Source organism: Bos indicus, chromosome 14 (assembly GCF_029378745.1).
Source record: "Bos indicus isolate NIAB-ARS_2022 breed Sahiwal x Tharparkar chromosome 14, NIAB-ARS_B.indTharparkar_mat_pri_1.0, whole genome shotgun sequence".
Classification (NCBI taxonomy): Eukaryota; Metazoa; Chordata; class Mammalia; order Artiodactyla; family Bovidae; genus Bos; species Bos indicus.
Genome location: NC_091773.1, coordinates 76,373,264 through 76,392,845, shown reverse-complemented (window position 1 = coordinate 76,392,845; position 19,582 = coordinate 76,373,264). Strand labels below are relative to the sequence as shown.

The following is a 19,582-nucleotide window of genomic DNA, read 5'->3' as shown; positions in this document are numbered from 1 at the left end:
CTAGGTGAATTCAGTCTCTTCCTGTAAGTAGTTTCCAGATCAAATTATTTCTCAGTATCATAAATTGCTCTGTAGTACGGTTATTAGGGCTTCCCAGGTGGCTCAGTAGTAAAGAATCTGCCTGCCAAGCAGGAGACACAGGTTCAATACCTGGGTGGGGAAGATCCCCTGGAGAAGGAAATGGCAACCCTTTCTAGTATTCTTGTCTGGAAAATTCCATGGGCAGAGGAACCTTGGCAGGCTACAGTCCGTGGGGTTGCAAAGAGTTGAACGTGGCTTAGTGAAACAATAGCTATGGTCATTCATATACCACTTCCCACTTGGAATGTTCAAGAATTGTGGGTTTTATATCTCTCAGGGTATTAGATCAGATCAGATCAGTCACTCAGTCATGTCTGACTCTTTGCAACCCCATGAATTGCAGCACGCCAGGCCTCCCTGTCCATTAACAATTCCCGGAGTTCACTGAGACTCATGTCCATCGAGTCAGTGATGCCATCCAGCCATCTCATCCTCTGTCGTCCCCTTCTCTTGCCCCCCAATCCCTCCCAGCATCAGAGTCTTTTCCAATGAGTCAACTCTTCCCATGAGGTGGCCAAAGTATGGAGTTTCAGCTTTAGCATCATTCCTTCCAAAGAAATCCCAGGGCTGATCTCCTTCAGAATGGACTGGTTGGATCTCCTTGCAGTCCAAGGGACTCTCAAGAGTCTTCTCCAACACCACACTTCAAAAGCATCAATTCTTCAGTGCTCAGCCTTCTTCACAGTCCAACTCTCACATCCATACATGACTACAGGAAAAACCATAGCCTTGACTAGACGAACCTTTGTTGGCCAAGTAATGTCTCTGCTTTTGAATATGCTATCTAGGTTGGTCATAACTTTCCTTCCAAGGAGTAAGTGTCTTTTAATTTCATGGCTGCAGTCACCATCTGCAGTGATTTTGGAGCCCCCCAAAATAAAGTCTGACACTGTTTCCACTGTTTCCCCATCAATTTCCCATGAAGTGACGGGACCAGATGCCATGATCTTCGTTTTCTGAATGTTGAGCTTTAAGCCAACTTTTTCACTCTCCTCTTTCACTTTCATCAAGAGGCTTTTGAGTTCCTCTTCACTTTCTGCCATAAGGGTGGTGTCATCTGCATATCTGAGGTTATTGATATTTCTCCCAGCAATCTTGATTCCAGCTTGTGTTTCGTCCAGTCCAGCGTTTCTCATGATGTACTCTGCATAGAAGTTAAATAAACAGGGTGACAATATACAGCCTTGACGAACTCCTTTTCCTATTTGGAACCAGTCTGTTGTTCCATGTCCAGTTCTAACTGTTGCTTCCTGACCTGCATACAAATTTCTCAAGAGGCAGGTCAGGTGGTCTGGTATTCCCATCTCTTGAAGAATTTTCCACAGTTGATTGTGATCCACACAGTCAAAGGCTTTGGTATAGTCAATAAATCAGAAATAGATGCTTTTCTGGAACTCTCTTGTTTTTTCCATGATCCAGCGGATGTTGGCAATTTGATCTCTGGTTCCTCTGCCTTTTCTAAAACCAGCTTGAACATCAGGAAGTTCACGGTTCACATATTGCTGAAGCCTGGCTTGGAGAATTTTGAGCATGACTTTACTAGCATGTGAGATGAGTGCAATTGTGTGGTAGTTTGAGCATTCTTTGGCATTGCCTTTCTTTGGGATTGGAATGAAAACCAACTTTTTCCAGTCCTGTGGCCACTGCTATGTTTTCCAAATTTGCTGGCATATTGAGTGCAGCGCTTTCACAGCATCATCTTTCAGGATTTGGAATAGCTCCACTGGAATTCCATCACCTCCACTAGCTTTGTTCGTAGTGATGCTTTCTAAGGCCCACTTGACTTCACATTGCAGGATGTCTGGCTCTAGGTCAGTGATCACACAATCATGATATCTGGGTCGTGAAGATCTTTTTTGTACAGTTTTTCTGTGATTCTTGCTATCTCTTCTTAATATCTTCTGCTTCTGTTAGATCCATACCATTTCTGTCCTTTATCGAGCCCATCTTTGCATGAAATGTTCCTTTGGTATCTCTGATTTTCTTGAAGAGATCCCTAGTCTTTCTCAGGGTATAGCTGGGGCATTTTGCCTTTTGGAAGTAGCCAATAGATAGTTATCAAATAAATGAACAACGGAGTGAATGAAACAAATAAATATAACTTCTATAATTCAGCAGTAATGTAGAAAATGAGGGTTGATCTTTGAAAACAAGACAATAAAAAGCACATTTCAAATGTTAAAAAAAAAAACACACTACAGGCTCTGCAGTGAGATGGTAACACTCACTGAGATTCAGCCTCTTGGAGTCAACCATTTAGGAATGGAGAAAGAAGTCTCACATTAATGAAAACAATGTCCAGGGTTGGGAAGGACTGAGCAAGCGGTCTGGCAATGGAAATGCTCACGCTTTCACAGCCCTGCCTTTGGGGGCAATGAGATGTGAGAAGCTGCCTGGATCTTGGGCCTGAAGATTGATATCAGACCATGTGTACTTCTCCAGCTGTTGTTGCAGAAAATGGAACACTCTGACTGGCCGTTAATCATTAGAAAACTAACAGAGTTTAGCTGTGACATGTAAAGAGCGTGGAAGCTGTCATTCCTGTCTTTACCACTTGAAAAAGTTGAACAAACTGAAAACCCAAGGACTTTTCTCAGACCTGTCAGAGAACTGAGGTTGCAAGGTCAACGCCCACCCCAATCTGGATAATCAGATGCTTTCAGAAGGTCATGGCCAGACCTGCTTATCTGGGCAGAAGCCCTTGGAGCTGCAACTGGGAGGGAACACTTAAACGGTGATTTTGACAAACTGCTATAGGTTGAGAGTAAATCATCAAGAGAATGAGAAACTCAGAGGGTCACAATGAGGGGGAAACTGATACTCTTATGGGTTTGACGTTGAGAAACTCCAGCAAATCCTCATGGTTGAGAGCCAAGAAAGATCTGCTTGTTGCTCTGGCAGTAAGAGGGGATAATTAATCATTGTTAAAAAACAAAACAAAACAAAACTCCCAGGGTGTATTTTTTTCTCCATCACAAAGGCCTACATCCAGGGAAAAAGATTACCAGAGTCTTATCCACCTTCAGGAAGGGCATTTCTCTCACTCTAGGCACTTCTAGCCTTCCTGTCTTATGTAATAGGATAAGAAGGACCTGTGAAGATCGCCTTCCAGGGACATAAGTGCCCTAAGAGACTGAGATTTAATCCTAAAGTCTGAGCTCTCCCCCATACCTTAGCACCATGTCAAAGGGGCTTCTGTATAAAAAGAGTGGATTGTAGTTGCAAAATGCAGACTTGCTCTGAGGAGGAGTATTTAAGGAAGGCCAAAGGCAACAGAGGAGATGGAAACAAGGGCGCTGGAGACATTTAGAAGGTCCAGCACCCACAGCTACAGCAAACGGTAAACACAGCTCGACTCCTAATGAGAGTAATATAACATCTCATTCTAAACCTTTCGCCTCAGTTCCCATTACATCATGTACAATTTTTAACAAAAATTACAAAGCACGCTAAAAAATTAGTGAAATACAGCCGGAAGAGCCAAAGAAAGCATCAGAACCAGACTGAGATGTAAAACAGATGTTGGAATGATCAGATAGAGAGTTTAAAATAACCATGATTAATATGTTAAAGGATCTATTGGAAAAAGTAGACATCATTCAAGAACAGATGGGTAATGTAAGCAGAGAGATAAAAATTCCAAGACAGGTTCTAGAGGAAATGTTAGAAATCAAAAATACTGTAGCAGAAATGAATAGTGACTTTGATGGGCTCATCAATAGACTGAGTATGGCCAAGAAAAGATTACATGAGACGTGTAGAAAGTTCCTGAACTGAAATGCGAAGAGAGAAAAAGAAAATAAAAACAGAACATCGAGAACTGTGAAATATTCTCAAAAAGTATTATATATATACACACACACAGAGAAGCAACTACCAATCTCTAATACTAAAAAAAGAACTTGAAGTAATTATGGCAAGAACTTTCCCAAATTAATGACAGACAACAAACCACAGTTCCAGGAAGCTCAGAGAATACCAAGCAGAAGAAATTCCCACCCCCATTCCTGAGCATATCATATTTGAATTGCAGTAAACCAAAGACAATCTTGAAAAGAGATAAGAGGGGAAAACATTACTTATAAAGGAATGATAATAAAAATTATGGTGAACTTTTCATCAGAAACCATGCAGGTAAGAAGAGAGTGGAGTGAAATATTGTGCCTGAGAAGAGCAAAATCATCAACCTAGAATTCTATGCATAGTAAAATTACTCTTCAAAAGTGAAGGAGAGACAAAGATTTTCTCAGAAAACCAAAAACTGAAGGACTTTGACATTAGCAGAACTACTTTTTAAAAATGTTGAAAGAATTTCTTTGGGAAGAAGTAAAATGATACAGATTAAAAACTTAGGTCTATAAAGAGAATTAAAGGGGAGAAGGAATAAGTAGAGGTAAATAAAAGTTTTATTTTTCTTATTTTTAATTGATCTGAAGTATAACTTTAAATAAAGTAGCAGTGTATTGGGTGACTGAGCATGGGGAGAAGTGAAATGACCGACATTAATGTCTTCAGGGCTGATACGGAAGGCCGTTATAAAGCTCCTGGATTACCTGGTAAGTCAGTCAGTTCAGTCCCTCAGTTGTGTCTGACTCTTTGTGACCCCATGGACCACAGCACGCCAGGCCTCCCTGTCCATCACCAACTCCTGGAGTTTACCCAAACTCGTGTCCATTGAGTCAGTGATGCCATCCAACCGTCTCATCCTCTGTTGCCCCCTTCTCTTTCTGCCTTCAATCTTTCCCAGCATCAGGGTCTTTTCCAATGAGTCAGCTCTCGCCATCAGGTGGCCAAAGTATTGGAACTTCAACTTCAGTATCGGTCCTTCCAATGAATATTCAGGACTGATTTCCTTTAGGATGGACTGGTTGGCTCTCCTTGCAGTACAAGGGACTCTCAAGAGTCTTCTCCAACACCACACTTCAAAAGCATCAATTCTTCGGTGCTCAGCTTTCTTTATGATCCAACTCTCACATGTATACATGACTATTGGAAAAATCATAGCTTTGACTATACAGAACTTTGTTGGCATAGTAATGTCTCTGCTTTTTAATATGCTGTCTAGGTTGGTCATAGCTTTTCTTCCAAGGAGCAAGCGTCTTTTAATTTCATGGCTGCAGTCACCATCTGCAGTGATTTTGGAGCCCTAGAAAATAAAGTCTGTCACTGTTTCCATTGTTTCCCCATCTATTTGCCATGAAGTGACGTGTGATAGTGGTTTAGTGTAAATGTGAAGGTAAACTTATTTTAAAATGTGTATTGCAAGCACTGAAATTTTTGAATCATCATAGATATGTTAAGAGAAAAACAGAATTATATAAAATGCTCAATTAAAACCAGAGAAGGCAAAAAAAAAATAAATAAAATAAAATAGAGGGAAGAAAAGCTTACTGTTAGGCCACCATAAGGCATCAGAGACCCCACCTGAACTTCATGTTAAATTTGAGTCCAAGACTATTCAGGTCACTTAAGAATGGATTTACTCCTCCTAGATGGAAACTATTTCTTTGGAATCCACACAAATTGAGCATGTTAATGCCTAATTTTGCTCAAGATCTCACATTAAAAACTTAAAAGTTTGTTTCTCCATGGCCAAAAAAACCCTATTTACTTTATAGTCCTTTCCCGAGGTTCTCCCCAAGACAAGCTCTGCCTTCAATTTCTTTTCTTTTTTGAGGAAGAAAAAGAAATTTTACTATATCATTCATCTATTTTATCATCTGTCTTCCTACCTATCTATGAAATGGATGTTACCATTTGAAGGACAGTGATTGGATGAGCCTATTTCATTCACAGCCCTATCTCCTTGGAATAGAGTAGTCCAGTGCCTAGGCAGGGCTAGATGGCATTGAGGGGCTTAATTTGGACCTTAATTTGGACCTGAGATTGTTTCTGTGTGTGTCAGACTATGAGAGCAGAACAGAAAATAACATATTTAAATGTCAAGTTATTTTGAGATTTCTCAAGCCTTAATTAAAGTTGCCTACAGGTTACACATTTGGAGCGCTTGATGAGTTTTTGAATGGAAGAAATAGTCCGTCTGCCAGATGGATTTTGCCCAAACTCTCTCAGCAATGTTTAAAATAGCATCTTTTTTTTCCTTCTGTCCACAAAATGCTTCTCCAGCATTCCACCAATGGAAAGTTTCGCTCACTAAATAGCTTAGTAAGAAGATCTCTAAATATTTCCAAGCCCACAGAGTTTCGGAAAGAGCACGTGCTGGAGGGTGAACAGCTGAGGTTAATGATAAGTGTCCCCAGGTCAAAAATAGTGAATAGAGCAACAGCTCGGAAAACGATGGGATGGATTCTAATTCCAGGTCTGCCTCTGTTTGCTGGGACCTTAAACAAGAACTTAAGGACCTTTTAGATGCTTACTCCAAGCACATAAGTAATTATTGAGCACCTATCATGTATTCAGGAGGCCTGAAGGAAAAACACTAAAGCATGATATGGTTTTGTGCGAAGAGTACAGATTTTGAAACCAGATAACTCTACCATTTATTTATTTATAATGTTTAAAATTTTAAAAATTGAACTATAGTTGAACTTTGCTATTTATTAAGTATAGTTTTGAGCAAGATACTTAATCACTCTTTTGGGAAGCAAGACCATCTTTTAGCACCTACTATCGGAGAAGGTGATGGCACCCCACTCCAGTACTCTTGCCTGGAAAATCCCATGGATGGAGGAGTCTGGTAGTCCATGGGGTCACAAAGAGTCAGACACGACTGAGCGACTTCACTTTTATGCATTGGAGAAGGAAATGGCAACCCACTCCAGTGTTCTTGCCTGGAGAATCCCAGGGATGGGAGCCTGGTGGGCTGCCGTCTGTGGGGTCGCACAGAGTCGGACACGACTGAAGCAACTTAGCAGCAGCAGCAGCAGCATAGGTATCATTATCCTTAGGGAGAAATAGGTGTTTGTAGACTCCTGACATTCAATTATGAAGGTGTAATTAGGTAAAACTCCTGGCTGAGAAGTTTTAAACCCTAAAATGGGGTATGTAATTGTAACAAGTATCAATAAGTATAATAAACTTTATTATTCAAGGTTTTCCAGAGAAACAGAAAAAACTAGGGTGTGTGTGCATGTGCGCAAGTGCACACGTGTGTGTGCATTTGCACACACACACACACATACTTACGTATGTACATATAAAAGGAGATATATTGTGGGTGTTGGCTCATGTAGTTATGGAGACTGAGAAGTCCCACCGTCTGCCACATACAAGCTGGAGACCAGCAAGCTAGTGGTACAATTCAGTCTGGGTCCGAAGGCCTGAGAAAGCAGAAAGAGGAGCCTCTGGTGCAAGTGCAAGTCTGGGTCTGAATGTTCAGAACCAGGAGCTCTGATGCCTGAGGGCAGAAGGCAGATGCGCTAGCTCAAGCTGAGAGGGTGAATTTGCCCTTTTTTTGCCTTTTTGTTCTATTCATGCCCTCAGTGAGTCTGGTGATTCCTCCTACGTTGTTGCTGAGGGTGATCTTCCTTACTCTCTTTGATTCAGATGCTAATTTCTTCCCCAAACACGCTCACAAACACACCCAGAAACAATGCTTTATCAACTATCTGGGCATCCTTTAGGCTCATCAAGTTGACATACAAAATTAACCATCATATTACTAGCATGAGAAAGGTGAATAAGTAAATGAAATCGGTGATGGGAATGTCAGAGGGTAAAGGTATAAATATATTTAGTGTGAGATGACCTGTATGTGCAAAACTTGATAAATGTCAGGAATCAGTAGCAATATGGAGGTTATATATGTACGTATTAGCATATTTACACACACATCTATTATACATGTATAATATACACATATGTTATACATGCATGTAATAAACACATCATATACATATAATATGTAAATGCACATATACAGTAAACAATTATGCCTATATATGTGTTTATGTATACATAGGTGCATGTTATGTGCCTACATCAGAAAGAGCTAGAATATTCAGATGGTCCCTTGTCAGTCATTCGTTCCCAGTTCTTTTCCAGGCCTGCCACGTATGGCATCATAAATTGTGCACAGCACACACCAACTATAATATGACTGGAACACACCCTCACAGCCCTTTTTAGCAGAGCTGGTTTACGCAGAAGGCATTCACAAGGATAAGTAGAATACAAAAGAGCCTAAGAGCAAAAGAGAAACAAGAATGGAAACATAAAATGAGGTTTACACAAGATTGCGAACTCTGCCACCAGAGGGCTTCAAATTTGGCTTTAAGTCTCTTACATCATAAAAAGCGATCAGTTCTTAGTTTTAAGACAGAAATACCTCCTGAAGGGCTTTAGTAGAGAGGCCACTATGAAACTGGTGGACAACATGTTCATATTCTTATTACAGATGCGAAACTAAGCTTGCCAGCACCGTTTGTGATGTGGACCTCAGTAAACGCCGTGTGTCATTCCAAAGTCCAGTTCCATCAGAGCAGTTCTGTGGGTGGGAAGGGCAGTCAGTGTAGGGCATATCAGATACTCCTCTCTCTTTGTTTTCAGTGGTACCCAGACTATCGAGAAAAAAATAATCCTCCTAAACAATGTCTTTCTCAACTGTTCTCTTGATTAGTAGTTTTTTCTAAGAGTTTGAGATTGTACGGACCATTACACTTTGGAGGCCAATCATGCAGAAACATATAAGAAATCCACTGTATGAACTGAAAAGGAAAGGAAAAAAGAAATTAGAGATAAATTAGGAGTGTGTAGAAATAGCATACTCCATAATGACCTAGATACTGTGCTAAGTTCTGGGGTTATAAAGATGATTAATATCTGTCCTCAAACCAAGAGGGCACCCGCCTACACTGTTGGTGGGAATGTAAATTTGTGCAGCCAGCGTGGAGAACAGTGTGGAGGTTCCTTAAAAAACTACCATCTGGTTCAATAATCCCACTCCTGGGCATGTACCCGGAAAAGACAGAAGCGCTAAAAAAGATACATGCGCCCCAGTGTTACAGCATCACTACTTACAATAGCCAAGACGTGAAAGCGAGTGTCCATTGACAGATGAATGGATAAAGATGTGTTATACACATCTTTGTGTATGTGTTACACGCACATATACACAATGAAATATTAGTCATAAAAAAGAATGAAATAATGTCATTTGCAGCAGCACAGATGGACGGAGACATTATCATATAAAACGAAGTAAGTCAGATAAAGACAATATTATATTACGTATATGTGGAATCTAAAAATTAGTACAAATGAACCTATTTGCAAAACAGAAATGGACTCACAGACATAGAACACAAACTTATGATTACCAAACAAGAAGGGACAGGCGGTAAATCAGGAGTATGGGATTAACAGATACACACTACCAAATATAAAATAGATGCACAAAATTATTTACTGTAGAGCACGGGGAAGTATATTCAATATCTTATATAAACTATAATGGAAAAGGATAAAGAAAGAATATAGATATATACATATATATGTATAACTGAGTCCCTCTGCTGTATATCTGAAACTAACACAATATGGTAAATCAGCTATATTTCAAATTAAAAAAAAAACTATCTGACCTCGTTTCTTGCGATTCAGGAGTGGGAGAAGCATGAGTGAGGTTATCCGACTTTTTCTAGTTGTCTAGTCAACCAGAAAATATTGATAGTGATATTAGTAATAGTGACAGTTTTATAGTAATAGCTAATATTTGGGGGTATTTTTCTAAGTTCTTTTTGTATATTAATACATATAATGCTTTTCAAATCCTATGAGGTAATTATGTATTATTATTACTCCTTTTAACTTTCATTTCATGAAGAAATGAAACCTCAGTTTGGAACCTTGCCCAGAGTCACACAGCTCATTGTTGATGAGTTGGATGCAAACCCAGACAGACTTCTTAAACAGAGACGCACAGTTCAGAATGATTAATGCCTTGATAACTGTAAGAAATGAGAATGCTTCCTAAAATGAAGAAGTTTCTTGACTAAAAGCATTTTCTCACATAGAATTATTCCCTATAGTAGAAATAAATCCAACTCTAAATACTGTCTATGGAAAAATAGCAATCATATCCCATGCCGAGTGAGAGATCACAACTTCAAATATCTACTCTTATTAAGCAAATTTCCAACTGGATTATATTTGGAAGGTAGGAGGTTAGGTCACCTAAGTAGGATTTTTGAGATATTCTTTAAATCTTTTCAGTGTTATTGGAAAATACTTCGTTGCTTGAATATTTTTTACCATTTCACTAAAAATAAATTCTTATGAAACTTTAGTGGGTTAGCAAATATCAGACGATGTTCTTATGTCACCTCTGCCCAGGCTGCTTGCTCTTTGCCGTGACTTTGATATTCATAAAATTACTGCAAGGCAAACACATGTTAACCTACATGTTTGAGAAAAATCTCTGGGTATGGATTTTCATCAGGGTTAGAGGGTTCAGATTTCACAGATACAAAACATGTAGCCCTCTTTCCCCCAAGAGGTCTTTATTTCAGAGTTGAATTGGCCTTAGAAGTGGATGATCAATGAAGAATCCAGGTAAAAATTCTAAGAAAGGAGAAAGGAAAAAAAGAATATCATGCACTTTTTACTCCATGCTTTACTTATATCCCTTCAACTATCCAGGAAGATATATGATACTCTGCTAGAAAATAGCTAACGATGTGATACATTAACGACCACATCAACCTGGTGAGGTAGGTTCTCAGCCTACACTTATTGACATGGAAACTGAGGCCCAGAGTCCAGTGAAGTGGCTTATTCCAGAACAGATACTTATGCTTTCCACTGTTGAAATCCAAGATCAGAGCTGACCTCAAGTCTTGAGGTCTTTTCTTTATACCCTAACTCTAGCGCTGCTAATGAAGCCATTGTTATTGGTCTAACATTACGGATTTGCCTATGGATGTCAGAAAAAATCAGGGAGGAAGCCTGCTAGGCTGGCCAGGATAAGCTCTGCCAAATTCTGAGCGTTAGATTCTTTACTCCCTCTCTGCTCTTCCAATTAATGGTAAAGATCCTTGATTTTCATAGAATTAGAGTTACCAGGTAGCCACTTTATGAGGAGTTCTGAGAACATCTGAATACAGGTTTAAACTGGTACTGATAACGAGTATCAGTGTTCTCCAAGCCAGGCTTCAACAGTACGTGAACCTTGAACTTTCAGATGTTCAAGCTGGATTTATAAAAGGCAGAGGAACCAGAGATCAAATGGCCAACATCTGCTGGATCATGGAAAAAGCAAGAGAGTTCCAGAAAAACATCTACTTCTGCTTTATTGACTATGCCAAAGCCTTTGACTGTGTGGATCACAATCAACTGTGGAAAATTCTTCAAGAGATGGGAATATCAGACCACCTGACCTGCCTCTTGAGAAATCTGTATGCAGGTGAGGAAGCCACAGTTAGAAGTGGACATGGAACAACAGACTGGTTCCAAATAGGAAAAGGAGTACGTCAAGGCTGTATATTGTCACCCTGCTTATTTAACTTCTATGCAGAGTACATCATGAGAAACGCTGGGCTGGATGAAGCATAAGCTGGAATAAAGATTGCTGGGAGAAATATCAATAACCTCAGATATGTAGATGACACCACCCTTATGGCAGAAAGTGAAGAGGAACTAAAGAGCCTCTTGATGAAAGTGAAAGAGGAGAGTTAAAAAGTTGGCTTAAAGCTCAACATTCAGAAAACTAAGATCATAGCATCTGATCCCATCACTTCATGGCAAATAGATGAGGAAACAGTGGAAACAGTGAAAGACTTAATTTTTGGGGCTCCAAAATCACTGCAGATGGTGACTGCAGCCATGAAATTAAAAGACACTTGCTCCTTGGAAGAAAAGTTATGACCAACCTAGACAGCATATTAAAAAGCAGAGACTTTACTTTGCCAACAAATGTCAGTCTAGTCAAAGCTATGGTTTTCCAGTATTCATGTATGGATGTGAGAGTTGGACTATAAAGAAAGCTGAGTGCTGAAGAATTGATGCTTTTGAACTGTGGTGTTGGAGAAGACTCTTGAGAGTCCCTTGGACTGCAAGGAGGTCCACCCAGTGCATCCTAAAGGAAATTGGTCCTGACTATTCATTGGAAGGGTTGATGCTGAAGTTGAAACTCTAATCCTTTGGCCACCTGATGTGAAGAACTGACTCATAGGAAAAGACCCTGATTCTGGGAAAATTTGAAGGTGGGAGGAGAAGGGGACGACAGAGGATGAGATGGTTGGATGGCATCACCAACTTAATGGACATGAGTTTGAGTAAACTCTGGGAGTTGGTGATGGACGGGGAGGCCTGGCGTGTCCCAGTCCATGGGGTCACAAGGAGTCAGACATGACTGAGCGACTGAACTGAACTGAACTGATAACAAAGTTGTTCACAGGAATATTGTGAAACTTAGGTGAGGGTTGCTCTTTGCTCTAAGGAAAAAGATGTTACACAATCAAAGACACTGTCTCTTAAAAAATGTGGTGAAAATACAAACACGTTTTTAAAAACGTGGGTAGTATTCACAGTATTGAGCTAGAAAAAGATGGAAGTAAAATTTTTCTCCTTCAGTATTAATCAGTCTTCTTACCCCTTTCATACTTCCAATGTATCTACTATTTCTGTATTTTAGGAAAAGCAGTGTTGTGGAGGAAGTGATAACAGAGTTATTCTGATGAAGAATAAAAGTATGGAATTAAAATAGTTGGAAATAACTAAAACTCTACCTTATGTGCTTCTGTGTGCTAAGTCACTTCGGTCATGTCTGGTTTTGAGATAGTATGGACTGTAGCCGGCCAGGCTCCTCTGTCCATGGGGATTCTCCAGGCAAGAATACTGAAGTGGGTTGCCATGTCCTCTTCCAGGGAATATTCCTGACCCAAGGATCGAACTCGCATCTCTTTTGTCTCCTGCGCTGGCAGACGGGTTCTTTACCACTAGCGCCACCTGGGAAGCCCAGAATTCTACCTTGGTACTCACACTTTGAAAACTGAGTGTTTAGGAGAAACAGGCAAACGTTGTTTGGAGGGAACAAAGAAGTTTAAAATTATTTTGCAAAATATTTGGCCTTTTCACAATGGCTTAGAGTAAATATTTGTTAAATATTCTGCTAAATATGCAGAAGGTGTGATTTGACCAATATAGCTGGTGGAAGTCAGAACTTAAATACTTTAAATGAAATCCAGAGTACATAAAACATCAGTTCAGTTCAGTCACTCAGTCGCGTCCGACTCTTTGCCACCCTATGGACTGCAGCACACCAGGCTTCCCTGTCCATCCCCAACCCCTGGAGCTCATTCAAATTCATGTCCATTGAGCTGGTGATGCCATCCAACCATCTCATCCTCTGTCGTTCCCTTCTCCTACCACCTTCAATCATTCCCAACATCAGAGTCTTTTCAAATGAGTCAGTTCCTAAAACATATCAGTGCCTAAATTCTACTCAATAACTTGTTATGTGTGATGAAAAAAGAATGTTGTACAACAAAAGAAATGCAGAAAGTAAACGATTGTGTTTATGAAAATAAATAGGCCCAGAGGAAATTAATTCATTTAGAAAATATTTATTAAGGACCTATTATTTTCTATGCACTATTTAGAGAAATGAAAATTAAAACAACCTATTAAAATGCAAAACCAGTGAGAGTAATGAGGTAATATCACTGATGCTAGGGGAAAATAGCTTTATATTGCACGTTGTATCATAAATTGGTTCAATTTTTCTAGAAAATCATCTGCCCATATATTCCAAAAGTTATAGAAATGTTTCCACTTTTCGACCTAGTTATTTCACTTTGGGGAATAAACTTTAAAGAAATAAAAGAAAAGGAAAATGACTTTACAAGGACAAACACAGCAGTCTTATTCTTAATAAAAAAGCTGACAAAAAGGGCACAAGGCCGAATATGCACGCTCAGGACAAAATGAATATGCGTTAGTACATTTACAAAGATAGAAAGATAATGATGTTAACTTATTTATTCAGTAGCTATTTATTAGGCGTTTATGTGGGGCAGGCACAGCCCTAAGGGCTGGGGATCAAGAGCAGATTGAGTGTGGTGTCTGCTAGGGCCTGTGTCTTTGTGCACAGTGGAAAAATACAGCCTCTCTGGGCAAATGCAGTCCTGTAGGTCAAGCTTGGCCAGAAAAATGCCCCCTTTTTCAAAGTAGAGGGCACCTGTGCATGAGGGGAATACAACAGCAGGGCTCACACTCAGGAGCGGCGTACAGGCTGCATTGCAGACCTCCCAGCCCCGCCCTGGACATCCTGATGCAGAGGGTGACCAGCACGACCATCCAGAGTAGTCCTGGTGCTTACAGTTTAGTGAGGAAGGAAGAAAGACGCTGAGGAAATAAATGCACCAGTGAGTGCATGCTTACAAAGGTAAGTACTCTGAAAGAAAGGAATGTAGCCCAACCAGAGCATATGGCAAGGAGACCAGGGAGGTCCCTACAGTGGAGAATAAAAGAGGTCCCCAAAGAACCTGAGGTTAGGTTAATGGGGTGGGTAGTGCATTTGGGCAGAGGTAAAAACTCCCCATGGTTGCTATGGAAAAACAGCATGGAGATTCATCCAAAAAATTAAGACTAGAAGCACCATATGATCCAATTGTTCCACTTCTGTATGTTCATCCAAAGAAAACAAAGACTAATTTGAAAAGATATATGCACCCCTATGCTTGTTCATTGCACCTCTATTTACAATAGCCATGATATGGAAACAGCCTTAGTGTCCATCAGTGAAAGAATGAAGAAGATGTGGTATACATACGTAAAATACATAACCAGTGGGAATTTGCTATAAGATGCTGGGAGCTCACCCCGGTGCTCTGTTACAACCTAGAGACGTGGGATGGGGTGGGAGGTGGGAGAGAGCTTCAAGAGGGGGGACTTATGTATACCTATGGTTGATTCATGTTCACGTATGGCAGAAACCAACAAACCAACAGTGTTGTAAACAACTCTCCTCCAATTAAAAATACATAAATTAAAAAGAAAAGGCGTGGTAGATACATTCAATGGAATTCTACTCGGCCATAGGAAGATGAAATCTTGCCGCTTGTGACAAGGATGGATCTTGAGGGTATTGTACTGGGTGAAATAAGTCAGATAGAAGAAGACAAATACTATATGTTTTTACTCATATGTAGAATATAAAAAGCAAAAACAATGCAAAATAAATGAATAAACCAAACAAAAACATAGATACAGAGAACAGAACACTAGTTACCATAAGGGGTTTGGAGGACAGTGACATGGATAAAAGGGGTCAAGTATATAGACAGATGAAAACTACATTTTTGGTGCTAAGCTTGCAGCAGTATAAGTCAAAATGTAATGTATGCATGAAACATACCTAATGTCATAAACCAACATTACCTCATTTTTAAAATTTAAAATTAGGAAAAAATAAACCAACCCTCCACGGTTTGTTGGCATGTGGCACATTCAAGGAATTGAAGTACGGATTAAAGTGGGCAGGGGGAGTGTGGTGCACCCTGCAGTGGAGAGGTAGGCAGGAGCTGGATTCTGCAGGGTCTTGGAGGTCAGGCAAGAGCTGTGATCTTATTCTCTGATCTTATTTCTAGGAAAGCACTGACAGCATTGAGTGGTTTGAGTGGTTTTAAGCAGGAGGGGAATGACACGGTCATCCCTATTTCTGAAAGACCTCCCAGCCTATGAGTGGGGCCTGGATTACAGAGGGCGTGGTGGTCGGGGTGGGAGACTTGGAGCAGCGGCTGCAGTTGTCCAGTGAGAGAGGGAGGTGGTGTGGACGGAAGTGTGGGCAGCAGAGAAGGAAAGGTACAAATGATCGGAGACACACTTTGGAGGTGAAACTGATAGGTATTAGGTGTGGACCCGCCATGTAGGGTGAGTTGAAGGGGTGCCACGCAAACCTTTTTTTTTTCCCAGTAAATTTCAAAGGTTAACAGTGTAAAGAGCTTAGTTTTATATTAGTTTCCTGGGGCTGCTGTAACAAATTCCTACAAAACCAGTGACTACCAACAGATATTTATTTTCTCACAGTTCTGGAGGCCAGAAGTCCAAAACCAGGACGTTGGCAGGGCTGGCTCTCTCCGAGGACTCTAGGAAAGAATCCCGTCTTGCCTCTCCCAGAGTTGGTGGTTCCAGGAGTCCCTTGGCTGTGGCTGTGTAACTCCAGTTTCCGCCTCCGTCTTCACGTGGCCGTCCCCTCTCCTCCTTGTGTCTGTGTGTCTTCTCTTCTGTCTCATGTGAGGACACTTGTCATTAGATTTAGGGCCCATCCGACGAAATCCAGAATGATCTCACCCTGAGATCCTTAGCTTAACTGCATCTGCAAGCTCTTCTCCCCACCTCCCCCCCACCGCCGACTCACAGGTTCCAGGGATTAGGGCATGGATATGTCTTTGTGGGGGCCAACGTTCAACCCATTACAAGCATTATGTGAACAATCTTTTATATACTGCTTGACTTTCCTGGTGGCTCAGACGGTAAAGAGTCTGCCTTCAAGGCTGGAGACCCGGATTCCATCCTGGGCTGGGAAGGACCCCTGGAGATGGAAATGGCAACCCACTCCAGTATTCTTGCCTGGAAAATCCCATGGATGGAGGAGCCTGGCAGGCTACAGTCCATGGGATCACAAAGAGTCAGACAGAACTGAGCAACTTCACTTTCTTTCTTTCTTTTTTCACTTTGTATGGGCTACCAGGACTGACCTTCACGCACACATATTGTCCCACAAGTCTTTTGAGAAGCTCTGAAAGGTCTGCCTTCACCTCCCAAAGCAACTGCTAAATCTAACGGATTGATGCTTGTGAAACCTCTGCATCTCTATGCTAAGCATCTGTATGCTCCATCATTGCGTGCAATCCGAGCATTTTGTCACCTGATGTTGGAATCTTGCTGTTTCCTCGTCTCTTATTTGTAAGGCCCTTGGAGGAGGTGATTGTTTACCTTTCTTGTTCACCAGGCCAGGTGTGGCCTTCCTTGAGGCACTTCACATTATGCTGTAAGGTGTCTCGAATATAATTTTTTAAAATCAAATCACAATTAACTACTTAATTAATTAGAGATTTCTGAATAGCACCTGCAAACTATTTTGGTTGGCAGAATATCAGCGAGAATGAACACATTGTATAGTTTTTCTATAGCTGCTGGTGACTTAAAGATGGAAAGTTTTAGTTCTTACATTTTAATTGCTTAGTCTATTAAGATTTGTTTGAGCAAATTAATTATAAATTAGTGGTAATTCCTGTTGTAAAGCCATGCATGAAATGCTATGGAACAACAGGGAGCAAGCAGCTGGTTATTTTGGTGGAGGTTAGAGATGGCTTCCCCTGGAGGAGGGCATGGCAACCCACTTCAGTATTCTTGCCTGGAGAATCCCATGGACAGAGGAGCCTGGCAGGGCTCCTGGCAGTCCATGGGGTTGCAGAGAGCTGGACCCAACTGAGCGATTAAACAGCAGCAGTAGAGATGGCTTCAGGGAGGTGACATGTGAATTGAAGTCTTGGGAGGCGAACAGATATTTTCCAGGGGGAGGTTATCCAAAGAAAGATGAAACTGGAGGGATTCCTATTGAAATCATAAGAGCACTAGCAGGGGAAAAATTTCAGATGCATTTTCAGGAAAAGTGAGATTTTTAACAGATGCAGAAGAAGGAGAGGAAGCGGTTAAATATATTCAGTGAATAAGACTTGGCAATAAATGTATTTGTGAAAAAAAACAGCAGTGGAGTCAGAACTACTACAAGGCCATCGTCCAGCAGACCCTGGGCCTCTCTGTTAAAAATGGGGTGTCTGAACTCTTCAGATGTTAATTGGAAGTGCGGTCTGGGTTTTCTCCATGACAGGCTGTAAATCTATATTTTAGTCAGGGCTTTGCTCTTCTGGATTAGTATGTAATGTCCTTGAAAGCCCTCGGTTCTTTTTTCTTTCTTTTTTTTCCAAAGAAAAAAGAACCTTCTTCAAAAAGTTACATGATGCTGTTGGACTTAGCTAGTTTTTACAAAGGTCACAGCATTTTTGAGTAGTAAACACGATTGCTAGATCTTTCCAGCATCTAGATATTTGGCAGGCAAGCCTCCATTGCAGGAATAAATAACTAGAGGGCCAGGGGCATATGACAGCTGTGGGCCCGCGAAGCCTGGGAGTATCTGGGAAGAAGCAGACGCATCCTATCTCTCCTCAACCACGGCCAAGAAGACAGTCGAGGCAGAAATCTCCCTGTTGCTTAAATTAACCAGATTATTGAGCAAATTTAGAGCTTGTCTGGTCTACTGGTTTCAATTTGGCCTTACAAGCCCAGTGCGAAACAGGAGATTTATTTGAGAAACTGCTGTCAAGAATCTAAGAGTCCTTTCAATCGCAGTTCAGCAGCACCTGGATTGTATTTTTAGAGTATTTCCTCCCGTGATGATAATATCAGCAATTAACGTACTTGTATTTATAAAGCCTTATTCTTCAGGGAGTACTCGACCCTTGAGAGAGGTCACCTAATTAATTTCTGCAATGTTTTAGATTAGACTGTTGCTTGTTTTGTGACCTTGAAGACTGCAGTGATTATTAAGTCACTAAAATATTAAATCACTTTTGCAAGGACTCCCAGTAAGGAAGCAATAGGAAACAGGCAAAGAACACACAAAGACCTGGATATTCTGGGAAGCGTTTTCACTCCTGCAACAGAGCAGGACCCCCACAGGCATGCCCACCCTGTTTTAAGCAAGGAGGAAAAATTAAAAAAGAGAATCCACATTATCAACAGAGAAATAACATGCTTCAATATTCTAAGGAAACTTTAGTCATACTCATATAAACTCATCTGAAATGTCATATCTCTGGAACCTTGAAGATAACTTCTTAGCAGCTCTGAAATAAAAGGTTGAATGAGCACCTTTCTTCCTGGTATGGTAGAAAGATCACTTGACCATGATCCATGAAACTTGTGTTTGAATATTGTTCCTTTCACTTATTAGCTATATTATCCTGGGCAAGATAATTGATGCCTTGGAATTACAATTTTCCCAATTGTGAAATGGATATGTTAATAACTGCTTGACAGTGCACTCTACCTTAAGGGCCAAAATCCTAGTTCAAGACTCTATCATCTTTCACTTGAACCACTGCAACTGGCTTCTAACTGATCTCCTGTATTTCATTCTTGTTCCGCTGCTGCCTTTTCTCTGCATAGCTGTTAGAATGGTCTTTTAACATCACAGTTCAAATTGTATCATTCTTTTGCCTAAAATCCTCCACTGGCATCCATTGGTATTTCGAATAAAATGCAAGTCCCTTATCATGGCCTAAAAGATCTGTACAGTCTGGTCCTTGCCTACTTCTTTGTCCCCGTCGATCCACAGGGCCCCTTATTCACTGAGCTCCAGCCATACTGACCTCTGTGACGTTCAGCCAGACATGGCTGCCTTCCCTCTAGCCTCCCACACGTGCGGTTGCATCATCCAGGAGGCTCTTCTGCCACGTCTGGAAGCTTGCTCCATTTACTCTCTCAAGGCCCAGTTGGAATACTATCCGTCCAGAGGGGTGTCCCTGGACACTGTATG

General features: G+C 40.9%; 1 protein-coding gene across 1 annotated transcript in view; it reads right to left on the bottom strand.

Annotated features, from left to right (window-relative positions):
• CNGB3 (cyclic nucleotide gated channel subunit beta 3) overlaps positions 1-19,582 on the bottom strand; it is a 187,263-nt gene that overhangs the window by 4,679 nt on the left and 163,002 nt on the right. The window lies entirely within an intron of this gene.